Below are 14,643 nucleotides of genomic sequence, written 5' to 3'. Positions count from 1 at the left end.
CCCAGTTGTGCCATTCTTAATGGAGATTTGCTTCATTAACCTCCAAATGACAGAAACTATAGGTGACAGCAAAAAAGTGACTTCAAGTAACTCAAGGAAAGATGACAACACATCAGAAAGAAGATGAGATGTGACAGGAAAGAACTAAGGAAAAATGGAAAGAGGGGGAGGAAACATGAACAGCAAAAGATGCAAATAGGAACTGACAGCAAAGTACTGCTTGAGATTTTAAATGAGCAAAGTAAAAAGAGAAGAAGAACATTTATTGAGCTGGAAACACTGAATTATGGAATTAAGCCTCAGAACTTTTAGAATAGCAATACTGTGTCCCAGTCAATAGATCAGGTCTCCATTTCATACTCTGCATACAATTCTGTGCCTTTCTCAGCCTTAGAATCCTTGTTGTGGATGTTCACCAAAAAAATTGCCCATGCGTGCAATAAGAGATGACATTGTTTTTGCAGTTTCAGGACTGGCTAATCATATGTTAAAGATTGAGGAGAGAGTATGGGAAGTTGATGAAGCTAATCTGGAGTTAGCAACTAAATTAGGAGAGGTTATGATACAAACAGAGAAAGTGGATGATGAAATGGTCATGCTACAGATCAATGGAATTTGCCCTGAGACTGAGAGGTTTGAAAGAAAAGAATGGTGAAAATTTAAAGGATATTTGCTCCAATGCTTTAGCAGAGCTGATTTCAGAAAGGCCAGAAGATGTGGCAATTCAAATGGACAAAATCTATAGGGTTAACTCTTGGCTGGCAAAACAAAGGCAGCTACCAAGAGATGTGGTGATTTATTTCACAACAAAGAGAATTAGAAATGATATCCTGCAAGCTTCTTACAAAAACAAGATTCAAGTGGATGGACAAGAGCTGGTGGTTTTGAAGGAGCTTCCTCCTAAAATGCTAAGAGACAGAAAGCAGTTTGGTTTTTTGGTGAATGAATTAAGAAACCAACAGCTCCAGTACAGATGGGATGTCCCATTTGGGATAATAGTGACATACGCTGGGCAAAGGCATCGCTTAAACACAGTTGGAAAGGCAAAAGACTTTTACGCCAATGTCTTAAAGGCTGGACGGCCACCCTCATCAGGGGGTGCTAGCAAGCAATTGGAAATGATACAACAAGAGAAAGATGGAGGGCAAGTACAAACCTATGCTCAAGCTTTAGCTGGAGGAGCTAATTTGGAAGAAGACTTATTGCTGAGTGGGGGTCCACCACCAACCCTTGAGCCATCAAAGAAGATAGAGATGCCAAGAGAACAACGATTGACAAGAGCCACTTATAAACAGCATCTGGCACAACAGCCTCAAGATTCAACCCAACAAGCCCAAAAAAAACAAGCAGTGGGAGGAGCTAGACCGAAGTCCAAAATGGCGGAGGAGGTTCGGTTGATGCTTTCAAAGCTTGGAGGGCCTAGAGATGGCAAATAAATTTTTATCTTGGAATGTCAATGGTTTAAATTCTCCACAAAAAAGAAAGAAAATATTTCACTACCTGAAGCAATTTCAGAATGATGTTATTTGTTTGCAAGAAACGCATATTAAATTTTCAGATCAAAAGTACTTGATAAATTCGAAATTAGGTACACACTTTGTGGCATCAGCACCAGAAAAGAAAAATGGCCTAGTTATATATGTTAAAAGAGGCCTGCCAGCCAATTTAATTGAGGCTGACACTCAAGGTAGATATATCGCAATTAAATTAACAACACAGAGTGGGAAGCTGCTTGTAATTGGAATATATGCACCTAACCAACAGCAAGACAAATTTTTTAAATTTTTACATACTAAAATACTACAATGGGATTAAAGATCTTTACTTTTAATGGGTGATTGGAATGGGGTAATAAATACCCAGAAAGATAAAAAAAAGTTTATCCAAGATATCCATGCGTGCTAAGCTGCCTAAATCTTTTTTTGATATTTTGGAGGATATGGAGCTAAGAGACATTTGGAGAGAAAGGAACGTATTGGAAAGTGATTTTACTTTTTTTTCAGATAGGCATCAATCTTTTTCTAGGATTGATTTTATATTAACCACAAATGATCTTTTTTCTAGGGTGAAGAAGACGAAGATATGTCCAAGAACTTTAACTGATCATAGCCCGGTTTGGGTGGAATTAGAACAGGAAAGAGGGGAAAGGAGGTCTTGGAGGTTAAATGAGAATTTATTTAGATATGAAGATAACTTGAATGAACTTAAAAAACAAATGAAAGAATTTTTTGTTAACAATATTGCTGAGCTCATTGTAAGCCGCCCTGAGTCTTCGGAGAAGGGCGGCATATAAATCAAATTAAAAAAAAATATATGAATAAAGGTACCTCGATGGAAATGGTATGGGATGCAAGTAAGGCATATATGAGGGGAACATTAATTTTTCTGAACAATAAATATAGATTAAAACAACAAAACAGATGGAAAGAGATAGAGGAGGAAATTAAAAAGAAAGAACAATTGTTTATAACTAATCCAGGAGATAAAAAGGCAAAAGATATGATAAACATTTTAAGAGAGCAATTTAATATGTTAATGGCTGGACAAGTAGCAACCAGCATACAATATGCCAGACATAATACATTCTGTAATGCCAATAAACCTGGGAGATGGCTGGCTTACACGATGAGAAAAAAGCAAAAATCACGTACTATAGACAAGATAGAGTTTAGAGGTAAGGAGATTTACCAACAGAATTTAATAAAAAAGGCTTTTTTGGATTTCTATACAAAGCTATATGCTAAAGATTCAATTCAAGATGTTGATACTGATAGATACTTAAAGATAGATATTCCCGAACTAACACTGGAACAGAGAGAAAGATTGAACCAGCCAATAACTTCCAAGGAAATTGTTAGGATAATTAAACAATAACAAATAGGTAAGGCTCCGGGAACAGATGGACTAACAGCTGTTTATTATAAACATTTACAATCTGAAATGCTAGAACCACTTAAAATCTTATTTAATAAAATACAGGTAGGAGGAGGAGTACCACCTTCTTGGAAAACAGCTTTTGTCTCACTAATTCCAAAGGAGGATCAAAACTCCATCAAACCTGAGAATTTTAGGCCAATCTCACTTTTGAATATCGACTATAAGATTTTTGCTAAGATATTAGCTAATAGATTAATGCCAGTTATGCAACAAATAATTCATAATGACCAATCAGGGTTCATAAAAGGGAGACAAATGAAATATAATGTTAGACAAATTGTAAACCTACTGGAATATTTGGAAAAAAATAACCAAGTCCCCACAGCGTTTATATTTTTGGATGCAGAGAAGGCATTTGATCGCTTGAATTGGTAATTTTTGTTTAAAATAATAGAGAAAATGCATTTTGGAGAGTATTTTACACAATCAATTAGAGCGATATACCAGCAGCAAACAGCACAAATAATAGTCAATGGAGGCTTAACAGAGGTTTTTAGAATTGAGAAAGGAACAAGGCAGGGGTGTCCTCTGTCCCCATTGTTGTTTATCCTGACTTTGGAAGTGCTATTGAATAAGATTCGTGACTCAGAAAAATTGAAGGGTATTGTAATTAGACATCAAGATTATAGATTAAGAGCATTTGCAGATGACTTGGTTGTTACCTTATCTCAACCTATAGAGTCGGCTCCATATATATTGGATATAATTGATCAATATGGGAAAGTATCAGGATTTAAAGTTAATTCACATAAGACAAAGATGATAACTAAAAATATGTCTGTATTTGAAAGAGATGAACTAGCAAGAATAACAGGGTTTGAAATAGCTAAAAAGGTTAAATATCTAGGAGTGTATATAGCAGCTTCAAATACAAAATTATACAAAAATAACTATGAGGATCTCTGGCAGAAGGTACAGAAGGATATGGAGAACTGGAAAAAAATACAGTTGTCTTTATTGGGAAGAATCGCAGCAATTAAAATGAATGTGTTACCTAGATTCTTATTCTTGTTCCAAATGATACCTGTGCTTAAGAAAAATGAAAATTTGAGAGAATGGCAGAAAGGTGTTAATACTTTTATTTGGGCTGGGAAAAAACCCAGAATAAAGATGAAAATTATACAAGATACACGTGAAAGGGGGGGGTCTCAAAATGCCTAATTTAAGATTATATTACGAAGCAGCGGTCTTATCACAAATTAGTGACTGGTTTAACTTAACTGAGGGGAGAATTTTGAATCTGGAAGGTTATGATTTACTGTATGGATGGCATGCCTATTTGTTATATGACAAAAAAGTGGATAAAGTATTTAAGGCCCATATACTTAGAAATGCTTTGTTGAGGGTTTGGAAAAAATATCAATATAAGTTAAATTATAAGATACCTGTATGGGCAAATCCTAGACATGCAATAGAAAATATAAGTATAGAACAAAAACAGGAGGTGATTACTTATAAAGAGCTTCTTATAATGGAAAGGGGGGTAATGTATTTGAAATCTTTAGATACATTGAGAAAAGAAGGTATAATTTACACATGGTTTCAGTACGGTCAGCTTCAAGCTAGATAGAAGGAAGATCAAAAAACTGGCTTTGTGCAAAATAAGGAAAATTTGGTAAAACAAATTAGAGATCAAAAACAAATGCATATCAAAAGGCTGTATAATGCCTTATTGGAAATAGACTCTGAGACGGAACTGGTTAAAGATTGCATGATTAAATGGGCGCAAAATTTTCAAGAGCCAGTGATGATGGAGACTTGGGAAAAGATTTGGACTAGAAATGTGAAATTTACACAAGCACAAAATTTAAGAGAAAACTTTTATAAAATGTTTTATAGATGGCATTTAGATCCAAAAAAATTATCATGTATGTATCCTAATGTGCAAGCTAAATGTTGGAGATGTGACTGTGATGATGCAACTTATTATCATATATGGTGGACTTGTAAAAAAATCAAAGCATTTTGGATAAAGATTTGGTGGGTGATGCAGAATATTTTAAAAAAAGATTGAAATTTACTCCGCATTTGTTTTTACTGGTATAACTACGGACTGTACAGTTGTAGAGACTAAACTGATTTTGAACTTGATAACAGCAGCAAGATTGTTGATAGCACAACATTGGAAGAAGGACTTTTTGCCTACTATTGATGACTGGATATTGAAAGTAACTAATTTAGCTGAAATGGCTAAAATTTCAGCATATTTGAAGGATCACACACAAGAAAGGTATATACAGGACTGGAGAAGATGGATTGATTATATTCAAAATAAGTATCAGACTAAAAAATATCAAATAGCTTATGAATGATTTTTTTAACTGTATAAGCGCTATATAAGTGATATTAGAAGTATTATGTCTAAGAAGTAGGATTTTATCTGTCGGGGGTTAAGAATTTTTTTAGGGGGTGTTAGTTTAATGGTTGGTTAAGCAATTTAGTTTATTGTTAAAAGTTAATAGAAATACCTTGTGTTCTGCTCTGGGAAGTCGGGGAGCGGGAGGGGGGTTGGGTGGGAGGGTTGTGGGAAAACTGTGTTTTTTTTTTCATCAATAAAACTTTTTCAATAAAAAAATAAAAATAAAAAAATTGCCCATTGCTCTCTATTAAATTAGTCAGAAAGTGTAAATGTTCTCTCTTCTTGTCTATCTTCTTACTGACTTGATGACATACTTGATGGTAATAGTGAGAAGATTTAATTCTTCAGTGTTCTTCTGTTGCCTTGGGAGCTGGTGGCCCTTTGCAGGTGTTAATGTATTCTCTTGTATGCAAATAAACAAACTCCAGCGCAATTGCTTCCAGCAGTTCCTGCCTAGTTCTTACAAAATCTCAAGACAAATGCTGCTGAAAGTCTATCAATGATTTCACATAAAGATCTGCCAGACTATTTACAGCTGTGGACAGACTTACTTTAGAACTCAAAGACAAAAGTGAATCAACATACTATGAAGTCTGGAATAAATTTTATAATTGTTTACATAAGAGGAAGAATGCTAAAAACAAGGGATAATAAATGTCTGGAAATGTATATATCAATGCATATCAATATAACAAGGTATATTGAATTTGTGAATGTAATATAGGTTTATTAAATATATGTATAGCTGTTTAGGAAGTAAAATACTGTATACTTGATATATAATGAAATAGGTGATATGTAAATTTGTATATAGATTAAGGAATATATTACTTATTAACTTGAATTAGACGCAAATGTTAGAAACCAGAGACGTTGAGCAATGTCCATTGTTTTACTTTTAAAACTAATAAAATATTTTTTTAAAAAAATCTGCCAGACTAAAAGTACTACTAAATAGCTGTGCCCAGCTCAGAACAATATTGAATCACTGAAGGAACACAAGTTGAGATGGGGCTCAATACTGTGGTGGGAATAAAAATAAGAAGCATATATGTAAATATCCTTGAACATAAATAAGGAAGATTGCTATTATCAATTGAATACTTGGAGTCTCAACTTCTACCAATTTATTTGGTAGAACTTCTACCAATTTATAAAGGTGATTTCAGGTCACATAAATACAAACAAGAAGGCTTAATGCTCATAATTCTTTCACAATGTACAACTATACTTATTTTTTAATCTTGACATTTCTTAAAACTGAAGGAAATCATGGCAAAGCATTAAGCCTGCATCTTATGTAGTTGACCAAAGCATATGTTCCACTACAATCAAAAGAACATGCCTCTAAGCAGGCTCACATAGTGCTGAATAGTTAATTAAACTGGATTCGTCAATTATTGTTGAAATAAATGAAGGTCACATTTGTAAAATAGAGTTTACTTCCTATACTATATTAACTCTTATTTCATATTTTACTTTCAGAAATAGCAAGATAGTCAGAAGTTATAAGATAGTTGAATTTCTAGGAATATATCATGAAATCCATACACTGTGATTTTTTTTAATCAGTTATATGTACTGCTAATTATCAGGTAGATGCATTTATATAGGATCTATTTTTTGTTGTTTATAATAAAATATGAAATAACAGTGATTAGAAGCAAAAGAGATTACATCTCTCCTTTAAATCAAAAATTTAAATAAAATCTTTGAATCTCTTTAGTGATTTGACAGATTTTCTGACTTTGCTGTGTCAGCAATGGTGCTTTGTTGTCCTGCAGCAAAGTTAAAGATAGGTTGAATGATAGGATGGGCCTCTGATAGTGACATGGGTAGTTGTCATTGAATGTTATTATCTCTGTAAATCCCATCAATTTAGAAGAGCAAGGGACAGTCCTACCCTGCTCTTGATATCTCACTATCTTTTTACAGTATGGTATTTAACTTTTAATGTCAAGCAACGTCAGAAATGAATTGCAAAAATCCAGATGACCAGAAGATAGTAGTAAAGGTTTTCAAAACTGACATGTATTTATTGTCTGAATTCTTGTACTCTTGATGAGGCATTCTTCATTTTTGGAAATATTTTATTTTGATGGTATAATTACACCTTTACTAACCAGCTCATCATTTTTATATTACTTTTTAAATGAATAATAAGATATCAGACAATAAGAATTTTAATTTATTAATTTAGCAATTCTATGTATAGATCTAGTAACAAGTGAATCCCACTAATTAAATGAAATTTATTTCTAAGTAAGAAATGTATCTCTAGGAAAGTTAACTGTTGAAAGTTAAACATATTCAACAGTGGATGAGCATTTTAGATAAATAATATCCTTATAATGGAATTTCACAAGCAGTTTATGTGTGTATAGTAATGGCTTTTTCCTGGACCCTTTTTTTAGTATGCAGCATAACATTTTGCTACTGCTGCATATTTTTTAACTATGAGCGCTTTCATTGAGATGACAGATAGTAGGAGTCTTTTGTGAGATCTGCCCTTGGATTAGAGGTCTCATATTTGTTCACAGTGATGTGATAAATGATAATGGTTCTTGAATAACTGCTATTGTTTATTGTGTCTGCTGAGAATCTTTCCTTTGCAATCACTTTTAAAACAAACACATATTAAATCACTACTGCAAGTTTCACTATAAACATATTAATATTCAAAAGCATTTCTTGTTTGTTTCTTGAGTTTTTCCTACAGTGGATGTTGCAGACATATTACAACATTTTAAATTGAATTCAGAACAGAGACAAACAGTATAGAGTATTGGTTAAGGTGTTGGGTCCAGACCATGGAGATTCAGTTTCAAGTCAAAACGTACAGCATACTGGATAACTTTGGGCTTTACATTCTTTCTCCCTCTCCCCTTCTCTCTCTTCCTCCTCCCTTTCTCTCCCTTCTCTCTCTTTCCCTGTCCCACATATTTTTTTGAATTACTATTGAGAACTTTAAAGGAATGCAATACCAATATATTCCACTTTGGGAAGGAAGGAAGGAAGGAAGGAAGGAAGGAAGGAAGGAAGGAAGGAAGGAAGGAAGGAAGGAAGGAAGGCCTGATTCATAATACAACCCAATGCATCCTAGATGCATTGTGAAAGTTCACAAAACTGGCTGTAAACTAGATGCTAACTTGATATCTACTTGAAGCTCATGAAAAAACTTCCTTCAACTGTTACTGTCCAGCATCCTGTATTTAAGTTAAATGACAATAATTCAATAAATAGTACACTATCATTAAGCTTAGCTACTGGCCACTTGATCCTCTACAAAGGTAAATAATCTTCAAACCATCTGAATTTATAATCAACCCCAGATATGACAGCAGCTAGGTACATGAATTAAACTATATGCTGTGTGGAGAAGTAGTGTTTATCTGTCTCAATTCTCTACCCTGAGCTCCAATTGTATGCTGAGCCTTTCTTTCTTTCTTTCTTTCTTTCTTTCTTTCTTTCTTTCTTTCTTTCTTTCTTTCTTTCTTTCTTTCTTTCTTTCTTTCTTTCTATCTCTGCTAATGATATTGATATCCCTTTATCCACTTCACTAAATAAAGCATAAATAAAATTTTTCCTCATAGACTTTTCTACATCTTTCCTAGCTCTACTGTACAATAACCTTTTGGAGATAGAGTGATACGTGCTATAAACAGCATTCTAAGTACAAACAGGCCTGATATTTATTGTTAATGTCTCATTTACATGTGCTTCTCTTGACATACCTGGAGTTTTACAAGCAGTTTTGAGATGTTGGAATCAGCTAAGATCTAATTTATTTTGGAAGTTGAGATTTGAAGGTATTAAATTTGATTTGAATTTGACATTCAGTATTCAAAATCATTAAGAGTTCATATGGGCTAATTCCAGATTTGATTTAATAACATATTTTGTCATATTCAAGTCATTATAGCAAAACCTATTATACTATTCAATTTCCCTATTGCTTGGTTCTGTATATGGAAGAACATCTGATATACTGTTGCCAACATTAAAGCTCAAAAATAAATTTAATAATTGAATAAATTAAGATAGCTCTGAATCAATCCATAAGAATCCAATTCAGTTCAATGTTTTAATGCAGATTTATCAATTTGATACAGAAAATAATTTTAATCCAAGGATTTGATTGAATCACTTTGAAACTGATTTTTTTTCATGAACCTGTAATCTGTTAATTCAGGGTAGAGTTGGAGTAACTGAATGGAACTTGGTATTTATTGGCTGGATGCTCTTTGTGATGCCTATGCAGAGTTTGCAACAGATATTTCCTCTTTGCGCCCTAGGAGAAAACTACCTAGGATTGAACTCCCAACCTTCTGATAGGGAGATGACCATCTTCACCACTAGATGAAGGCCATAGGCCACCATGCTGCTCTGCTATGAAACTGAATCTTGATCCAATAATTATACTGGTCTGCAAATCATTTTTAAATATCCAAATAATATTAAATTCTGTCAGAGGCTTTAAAAATCTCGAAGAAACAGTTGCTTTTATGGCATGCTTAAATTCTATAAGAAAGAATGAATCTGACTTTGGTCAGGATGCAGCCTCAAATAAAGAGGCTTAAATATAGGAAATATTTCTTTGATGCAGGAATATAAAATAAATTAATTTATTTGTTAATATAAATTGCATGAATATTTCTAAATATCATCCATATTTCAGTGAGTACACTAGTACCCACTTTGAAATATTTTGTAAGTAAAATGTGTATTAGGTAAATTTATATATAAAACCTAGATTTAGATGCAGTCCTGCAATATCTGATGGCTGAGTTAAATTATGGGACTTGTCATAGAGGGGAAGGCAATATTTTAGACAGTGGGACATGAGTTTGCACTACAAACAAAAATGTGCTAAAATGCCACTTTCAGAGCTTGGAAAAAATAAAGCAAAACAAAATACTAATATCTGTCACCAGCCTGTTGATATAATAAAAACGATTCTGGAGTATTGTTGTGGGGTATCTAACACTATGAAATAAATAAATCTACACTTTCACATATGCACACATCAGATCTTTCTTAAAAGTAGTTTTATTTTATCATGAAAGATTGTGGTTTATTTCTTACATTCTAAATAAATTATATCAATTACAACTAGGCAACCACAACTAGTGACTTTTATCACTTAATTAAATTTGTTGGATACCATAGACCTTTGGGAATGAAACATGTTGTTGTTGTTATTGTTGCTATGCCCTTCTTTTTCACTTTTATTTTACCGGCTGTTATTACCTGCTGGAGAGAGGGAGAGAGAGAGGGAGGGAGAGGGGAAGAAATATACATACATACATACATACATACATACATACATACATACATATATTATATATATTATATATATATTTGTTTTCTCAGGTTTTCGCGGGTGTTTGTATGTAGGTCTTTGGTTATTCGGGTCTTCTCCCATGTAAAATTGGAAGTGTCTTGGCGACGTTTCGACGAAGTCTCATTCGTCATCTTCAGGCTGGTGTTCTCGGCTTTGTGCTTCCAGGCTTCGTGCTTCCATTGTTCTCGGCTTCGTGCTTCCATTGCTCCTGGAAGCACGAAGCCGAGAACAATGGAAGCACGAAGCCTGGAAGCACGAAGCCGAGAACACCAGCCTGAAGATGACGAATGAGACTTCGTCGAAACGTCGCCAAGACACTTCCAATTTTACGTGGGAGAAGACCCGAATAACCAAAGACATATATATATATATATATATATATATATATATATATATATATATGCATATTCTTTCTAGCCAGGTTTTACCTACGTAAGCTAAGTTGTTCTGCAGCCCTGGTTCTGTGAAATCTCATTCACAAGTTTCTGGGCTTTTTGTATCTTGCTGACAAACAGCAACTCTGTGCTGCTTATTGGGAGACTCAGATAGCTATTTCTGCCTTGTAAGGCGTCATCAGTGAGCCACACCCACTTCTCAGATATCCTCCCTGTAAAGGTACAATGTTTCTTTTTCTTTTTCGTAGGCTTTTATGTGCATATTCTTTCTAGCCAGGTTTTACCTACGTAAGCTAAGTTGTTATATATATATGTTATATATATATATAATATTTTCTGATAAAGAAATAAAGTTTGAATCCGAGTAAGGGTATGGCTAGCTGATGAGAGCTAAATAGCTTGAAATAGATCTATACTAGTCTCCCTTTATTTCTTTATCAGCAAATATAAATTTGGTATAAAACGGTTTGTCATAAATGCGACTGCTTGAGGGTTCCTGGATTGGAGCGTGGTTTAGTCCTTCTTGGTGCATCTGTGTAGTTTAGGTCAGTTCCCCTTTCTCTCCGTTTCATTTCTTTTATTTTTCCCATTTATACTCATTTAAAACAAAACAAGTTTAATCTTTCTGTTTCAAATGTATGGTTCAGTATGTGTGAGTAACTGTGAGGTACTGTGTTTAAGGTCAGATGCTTAGCCACTATTTTTTCACAATATATTACATATAAAATAATAAGGCGTATCTAAAGAAGTTATTTTAAAATTTACCATGTAAAATCCAAGTTCACATTAGCTTGTTGGTTAATAATAATTAATAATAATAATAATAATAATAATAATAATAATAATAATAATATACCAACAAGGTTTAGAATGAGGACAAAGGAAAGCTGGTTTCACACATGCACACACTAAAAGTAAACTATCACATTTTATTCCTTTTTTGTGAGTCAATATCAATGAAACACAAGTGGAAGATCTACTATGCCACCTGCAACAAAGGAGATCTGAAAGTAATGATATGGCCTTTTTTACCTTGAAATGTGGAAAGCAGTAACTCGTAATAGAAAAAGGAAAGCTTCAACCGCAATAATACACGAGCACAGAAGATACAAATTTAAGGTAAACCACTCCAAACTCGATTGCAGAAAATATGATTTCAGCAACAGTGGTCAATGCCTGGAATGCGATACCTGACTTTGTGGTTTTATCCCCAAACCCCCATAACTTTAACCTTAGACTGTCTACCTCACCCCATTCCTAAGAGGTCTGTAAGGGGCATGCATAGGCACACCCACGTGCCTATCGTCCATGTCCTACTGTCCCCATTTATTCGTATCCATTTCCTGTATTCATAATTATGCTTATACTTATATCTGTTATCTTATACATGCTTGACAAATAAATAAAAATAAATTCATTCATTTCTCTGCAAGCTTTTCTTCTACACTCGTAGTTAGCACTGTTGTTGTTTGGTAAGCCTGCAGTAGAAAAAGTTATATTTAATAGATAACATGGAATCATTTTGAGAAAGGCAGAGATTATCTGCAATTATTACAACATGTGATAAAATGTGTAATATCATAATGTGTAATATTTGTTTAATATTTAAAAACATCTCTCACCCTGATATCACTATGAAAGTAATGACAGGTAGGCAAGACAAAAACCTTCCCCATGGCCCACATCCAGCAGTTTCCTTTCCTTGATAGGGTAGGCAAATAACCATACAGCATTGAATTATTCTACAGCCAAAGCACAGAAGATCCCAAAAGGACAAGTGGTGACTGAAAATCAGTATTAGTTGATACTGATTAGATGATACTTCAGGCTGGTGGAACAAAAAATCTTTATCCATCTAGTGGAGATAGAACTCCTAGTATGCCTTCAGAAATAAGAGTGCCTCCTTCACAATCATGCAGTGTGTGAAGTAATTGTGCATTAATTCGGACATCTGGAGCAAAATAAGTCAAACCATGCATAGTCTTCCTTCCTTCACACAGTTGTCAGAGTGGTTGGAGCAGAAAACATTTCTGAACATCACATGATATGTGAATTTATCCATGCCACAAATCACATGGGGAAAAACTAGCTTGTAATGCAGAGCAAACTATTCCAAACTTTCTCCAAACCAATTTCAAAGTAAAGCCAGATCTAAGCATCTGTACATGTCATTTGTAAGTCCCTATTATAATTGTTAAGGACTAACTTAAATGACAGTTGTACTGAAAGGACCAGAACATAATTATATGTTTCAGTAGTGTAAGAGAGAGCAAAGTTAAGCTTTGTTATCACATTAAAGAAGCCTAAAGCTACGAAAATGAATGAAACCTCATGTGCAGCCTTGATTAGTGATAGTCTCACCTCTTTCTCTGGAGTAGATTTCAACCTCTCAGTAGGGAATCAGATATCTAAGAATTCAAGCATATTTTAAAATATTGATGCTTCTTATCACTGTTATAATACATATGATTAAACACTCTGACTGCTCCTTCAGATGTACATTGTTTCTGTATATGATTTTCCTCATCTACTTCTTGTATGGATTTTAACAGTCCATATAATGTAGTGCTAGCCAAGGTTGAGGTATGCTTGGACCAAATACATTTACCCCTTTATTTTTCTATTTCCTATTATTTAAAATGTGTTTACTTGTTTGTAATTATGCTTATAATTGCAACATTTGGCTACAAATTGCAATATTTGGTGATTTGGGGCAGCTAAAACTATATAATAATTTGAACCAAATTTCCAAGAATTTCCAATGTTGTTTATAATTTTTGTTTGGGCTGTTCCTTCTTCTGTATCCACCTTCTTGCCATTCTATATTTACCTTCACCATTGATAGCCTGCTGACACTAGCTTGTTCTCCTCTCTCTATGATTCCTACTGAATGCCATAATAGCCATTGGAGGTATAAGTGGGTATGTCAGTAGTGACCCTCTTCTTTTCAAGTAATAGTATAACTAAGAAAGACAAGTTACTTCTTTTCAAGTAATAGTATAACTATAGTATAGGATAACTAAGAAAAGCAAGTTGACAGCATTGGTGACCCTTTCACAGATCAGTCAAAATAATTGGTACCTAATGGCTTCCTGAAGACACTAGGAGAATTTCCTGCATCATTTGTTGGGAAAATTGCTGATGTGTGAAATATAGAGATAGTCAGGATGGCACTATTGATCCTTTGTACTTTCTTCCCTATGCTCTGCACTCTGGGAGTAATGAAAAAGAAAATGGATTGACAATTAAAGCACTAGTAGAAAAACGCTTGGTAGAGATCAGACTATATATGGATTGAGTTCCATCTGAAGGCCATCTTCTTACAGTAGAAGTCACTGAGAATGCTCCTTTTCCTGCCTCTGCTCCATCTACACAAATTTGTTTTTGTGGCTAGGAACTGTTGCAACATTGCTTGTTCCATTATTTCTTCTGGGAACTTTTCTGAGGATGTAATCATGTATTCAACTGAGTCCAGAATCCTCTTATTCCTTCCTTAGCACATATCAACATCCCCTAATCTCTGCCTGTATATACTGTCTAGTCTGTCATATAAAATTGAAGAAAAAGTATATTTTGAATTCCTCTAAATGAGAATCCTTCTCTATTCT

The sequence above is a fragment of the Pituophis catenifer genome, unplaced genomic scaffold (genome assembly GCF_029215685.1).
Source record: "Pituophis catenifer annectens isolate HBS135680 unplaced genomic scaffold, rPitCat1.0.hap2 SCAF_4, whole genome shotgun sequence".
Taxonomy (NCBI): Eukaryota; Metazoa; Chordata; class Lepidosauria; order Squamata; family Colubridae; genus Pituophis; species Pituophis catenifer.
This window is presented reverse-complemented; position numbering follows the sequence as displayed.